Genomic DNA, 6,074 nt, shown 5'->3' on the forward strand with positions numbered 1-6,074 from the left:
TCAGATGACAGCAAAAGCTGTCACTGCTTCACTTCCAGGCCTGGTTTTCATTTTCCTCTTCTTTCCTAGTTTTTGTGGCTGTCGCTAATTTTCTTGTAACGCATTTATAAAGAGATTTGTAATATTCTTTCTTTTTTAAAAGATTTATTTTACAGACAGAGCACGCGTAGCATGCAGGAGGAGGAGCTTAGGGAGAGGGAGAGAGAGAATCCTCAAGCAGATTCCCCACGGAGCACAGAGCCTGATTCAGGGTTCAATCCCACAATACATGAGATCATGACCTGAACTGATATCAACTGACTGAGTCACCCGGGTGCCCCAAGATTTGTGATATTATTTCTAACTTTTTCGTTTTCAGCAGTTTGTATTAGACTTTTTTTCTAAGTACCTATTCCAGCATACTGCTGAAAATGGCAATCTCTAATATATTATTTAAAATTGTTTCATTGAAGTGTAATACACATATTATCCACATGCAGAAAAGTGCACATCATAAGTGTACTACTGAATGAAGAACCAAGAAATGAACTTAATCATGTGACACGATCCAGGTTAATAAATGGAACATTACCAGCCCTCAGAAACCCACTTTGTGCCCCTTACAACCACAACCTTTTCCCTCTACCTAAAGATCACTAGTATACTGATTTCTAACACTAGAGATTTATTTTTGCATGATTTTAAATGTAATCTACTGTATGAACTATATTGTGCCTAAATTCATTTGTTCAATGTTAAGTTTATAAGAACTATTCATTTTGTTTTATTTAGCTGTTAATTTTCATTGCTATTATTCCTATTGTATGAGTATATCATAATAAATTTACCTATTTTACTATTATTGGGCACTTGGGTTGTTTTAAGTTTTTGCTTATTATAAATAATGTGGATATGAACATTGTTGTGTGTGACCTTCGGATGCATGTGTGAGTGTATTTCTGTTAGTAATCATCTAAAAAGAAATGCGAAAATGTTGGGTCAATTATCAGTGTTATTTGATAATGGCAAACAGCTTTTGTAAAATTCATCCTGTGATCAGAGGTAGAGTTCTTCTGACTTCCTGTTTGCCAACAGGAATTAGTTTAGTTTAGTAATGCAACTAAAAACTTTTTTAGCTATGTTTTCAGGCATTGGTATCATACTGCATTTACAATTTGCATATCCCTGATGACTAAAGAAATAGAAAGTTTTTAATTAGATTATTGGACAATATCTTTTGTGAATTTCTGATTTAAGTAATTTACCTGTTTTTTATTAAGTTGTCTTCCTTATTTGTTACTTATTAATTTGTATATACTTGGATAGGAGCTTCTATGGTTATACAGCTTGCAAATATTTTCTACTTGGTATTTTTTAAAAAATATTTTACGTGTTTATGTATATATGTATGTATGTATTTTTTTGAGAGAGAGAGAGCATGCAAATGGGGGGACTAGCGGGGGAGAGTGAGAAAGAGAGAGACTCTCAAGCAGACTTCATGCTCAGCATGGGGCCTGATGTGGGACTCAACCTCACAACCACAAGATCATGACCTGAGCTGAAACCAAAAGTTGGATGCTTTTAACCAACTGCACCATCCAGGCACCCCTACTCGGTGGTTATTTTTATATTTTCTATTTGATGACTTCTCATGAATTTCATGACATTCTTATTAATATAGTCTGATTTATCAAATTTTTCTTTATAGCTAGTGAGATTTGGTTTAAGAACTTGCCCTATTCCTACAGAATGACAGGATCTTATCCTTTAGGTTCCAATTCTAGAAGTTTTATTATTTACCTTTTGTAATTATACATAAAATTAACCTGAAATTGGTTTCTACATATGGACATTTCCTTCTTGGGTAGTTTAATAAGATTTTATTTTTGCTTTTGGCATGAACGGATATTGAAATTTATCAAATATTTTGTTTGCGACTGTTGAGATGGTCATATTTTTTCTCTTTTGTTTTCATAGTGTAGCAAGTTATTTGGAGCCTTTTAATATCAAAACACCATTGTATTCTTGGAGCAAATCCAATCTTGGTTTTAATGTTTTATTCCTATATTTGCTGGATTTGATTTGCCAGTATTTTACTCAATATTTCTGTCAGTTTTTATATTCAGACCCTGCTGAAATTTTAAAATAAATTGAGAAATGCTCCCTCTTTTTTTTTTTTTTGTCTTGGGAGAATCTGTGCAGGAGTTGAATTATTTTTCCCTAAATGTTAGTGGAATTCACTGATGACACCATTTTGGCCTAGAGTGTTCATGGTGGCCTAGAGTTAATCATGGGAACAGTGTCTTGAACGGACATTGGACAATTCAGATTTTCTATTTATTTTTGCACCAGTGTTTGTAATTGTGTTTTTCTAAAATTTTTTTCATTTTATATAACTTTTCAAATGTGTTGGGATATATTTGCTATTGTGCCTGTATATTTCTAAACATATGGAGATTCTAAATAGTTACTTACTGTTGATTTTTTAACCTATTTCTCTGTGATCAGAGAATACAATCTATATAATTCTGTTTAATATCCCAGAATTTGTTGATTATGATTAAAGTCCCATGCATATTTGAAAAGAATGGCAACTTATAAACTGATATTGAAATTGTTTTGTTGAAAAGTCTCTGGATACAAGTGTTGACTTAATTATATTTCTTCCCACTTCTTTGGATTTTTTCTTTTTTCTGAATATTATTAGATAATATGAATTCAGGCCTATTTTCTCCTCCTGTCAATTAAAATTATCTTTAGAAAGTGTCCTCTTCACGTCCAACAGGGTCTTTTGCATCCCCACCAGGAGACCACATTCTGGGGCTGACTCATTCAGGGGTGGGCACCAAGTAAATCCATCTTGAAATCATTTGCCTCAGTCTCATCACCGTGCATGATTTCCCCACTTATTCCTGCCTGATCTTACCTACACTTCCTGATTAAACTCATCTCAGTTCTCTTTCCAACCTTTGAGGAAATTTTGAAAAGAAACCTTTTCCTATATACTTTAAAAATCACATCGTGTATTTTATTTATGCTTAAGTGATAGAAAACATTTTTACTTGCACTTCAATAGATGAAATATTTACCTTCAAACTGTTTACATGAGTTTTCCTTTCACATGTGGAAAAGGTAATCTACCCATTCTCTTTCCAAATAACTGTACATTCTGAATTAAATTGTAAATATTTCAAATTAAACATACGTGGATCCCCACGAGAGTCAACTCAAACAGAAATTATGGATCAACCATGATCTGATTTACTGGGTGAACTGAGTATTAAGCCCAATTATTGCTTTCCCACTACTAAATCAGGAATAGAATCAGTGCCTAAAATGAAAAAATAAAACCAAGTACAACTCAAAAATCCAAATCTTATTGCATTGCCAAATACCCCTAATACTAACTTTGGGGTTATCATCAGGCAGTCATTTCCCTCCTGATCAGGGCATTTCAGAGCTTGCTAAATCTTGAATATAGTATGGCCAAAGCCTGTTTTTTAAATATTTCCTAATTGTGTGGTAAGAGATGCTTCTGTGATTTGAAATATGTGTCTATAGCATCTCAGAGAACTTTTTATACTTTGAGGATTTGTGAGCTCACATATTTTAAACAGGTAATTGTACACCTTTAGTTGTATTTCCTTCTCCTTACCATAAATATCAGATGCTATAATTAAAGAAAGGCATGAAACCAGAGTACAAAATAGATGGTGTGTCTCCCCAAAGTACAACTTTGAAAGAAAAAAATCCCTGTAAAGCAACAGGAACGTACTCTGTGATTATGTGCTCTGGGGCAGTTACACAGCCAGCATGATGGGGATTACAAATTTGCTTGCTCTGGCAGGAAGGATATGCCTATTAACGGAAACCAGCTGTTCAGAAAAAATGCTATGCCCAAAGTAGTGGAAGGACGTCTTAATTTAGCTCTGGGCCACATTTATTACTGCTGAAAAAAAAATCACAGAAACGATCAACTCTATTCAATTAATAACATTCTTGTGAATTTATGCAACACAAAGGAGATATTAAGAATGGTTCATCTAAAGTAAATCAATCTCTAGGGTTTCACCACTTTTTTCTTTCACCACACCATATCTCTGAGCTTTCCAACTTGTTATTTTTCATTCAAACCTATGCAGGGAGGCACTTTTAGCAACTCAGTAGAAAATGTTTGTGCTTTCCTTTTTGGAGTGACCAAAGAAACTCGGGCAGTTCCCTTAGAACCCTCCCTCAGCACTGAGGATAGAAGAGACTACATTTAGGATTCACTGAGCATCAAATATCTCTGCTTTTCTTACTCTATGACTTTTGCACAAATATCTAGTCTCTTTCTAAATTTGGGTCAAATTATGTCACAGCTTATACAGATACGGCTTATGGAAATATTTAACTCAAAGTTGTAAAAAGGCAGAAAGACAGAAAAAGGTCGAATTGAAATACATAGGGTCCAGAACCTAAGGATCTTATTTCATTTCTGAAACGTCTTCATTTCCAGAATCATCTCTTGGTATATTTGGCATCTGTTATAACGTAAGGATTTCTATTGAGAAACTGTTAGTGGCCGGATGAATTAGTAAGTGCTATTTATATAACATTCAATAAGATCAACTTCCTCTTGCAACTTTGTTGAGGCAAAACAGCCAATGGTTGCAAACCTAAATGATAGGCACTTTGAAGATGCTCCAGGATTACAAAGGCTCAGCATAAGAGCACCAGAAAAGGCAATGGTATATGTTTGGATGTGGGGTGTGCGTGTGCCTGTGCGTGTGTATGTGCACATATGCTCTCTTCCATGGGAAGCAGACACTGAAATCAGGAATTGAAACAGCAATTGGATCCATACAATTTTTCCAGTAAAGAATTCAGGGAGAGGCATTGCAGAGGAAGGGAGCAGCATGGGCAGAGGCTTTTGAGGAACAAAATAACTCATTCATGCTCTCAGAGTGTGAAAGGAGGGAACATAACTGAGGTCAGGAGGTATGCAGAGGGAGGCTGAAGGAGAGCTTTGTAAGCAACGCCAAGAAGTCTGAACTTTATTCTAAAACTGTGGGCAAACCTTGGAGGATTCCAAGCAAAGGAATGACATTAGATCTAGGAGTAGAAATTTCACCACTCCTGTTCTCTCAGGACACCCGTCGGCTTAGGTGGCCAGAGCACAGGTGAAGCTTTGACTTTATAAGATCCTGGAGATCAAAGACTAACCTGATGCTTGCTGAGTGTCTGGGACTGAGGATATTTTCTGGAACACTGGTGAGCTTGGTAAATATTTGTTTTAAATGGCTGAATAAATAAATGAGTAAAAAGCCTGTGAATATCCATCTAATTATCTCTCTTCTCCAGATATATTATAGAAGCTGACGTATTGCCTGACCCTGATCTACAATATCTATCTTGTACCCCAGCACTGTAGCCTAAATAAGCTCTCAAACATCTCAGCAGCTGGTTTTTAGCAACCCCAAATTTGGTTTATTATAACTAACATTTGGTGAAAGTTCACCCTGCACGTCAGTGTGATAGGTGCGAGAAAGAAGCGAAGACAGCAATGCTGGGTCTTTATCAACAAGCAGCTTTTATCTCACCCCACTTCTCCTATAAACAGTTTTCATAAATCCTGTATCTTACTTTTTATAATTAGATGAAATCTTCACCGCATCAGGGTAAATCAGGAACTATCATCTTTAGTCAATAGTTCGTTGTATCAACATTCTAATTACTCCAGGGACTTGATATTATTTTATTCTAGGTGTTTGCCAACTCTCTGTTGTAATTAAAGAAATAATTCCCTTTAGGTTTGCTTTATAAATAAGTTGATCATTTAGAACTTGATCATATTTTGCTATTCACAGTATTATCAGTACACACTCAAAATTAGTTTTATTATGTGTACCCTATTAAAATTTGACTTTAACAGATGGCAACTCTACAATTGCAGGGGGGAAGAAAACCTGTTTTTGCAATTTTAATATACATAGGCAAGGTTTGCTTTATATATGAAGAAGCTGAAATTCTTCCCCAATCTTAAATTCTGTTCATTTTGAATTTCTTTTCCACATACCATTTTCTGAACATGCAGTTTCTGAACTGCTTCAAAC

The sequence above is a fragment of the Canis lupus genome, chromosome 15, assembly GCF_048164855.1.
Source record: "Canis lupus baileyi chromosome 15, mCanLup2.hap1, whole genome shotgun sequence".
Classification (NCBI taxonomy): domain Eukaryota; kingdom Metazoa; phylum Chordata; class Mammalia; order Carnivora; family Canidae; genus Canis; species Canis lupus.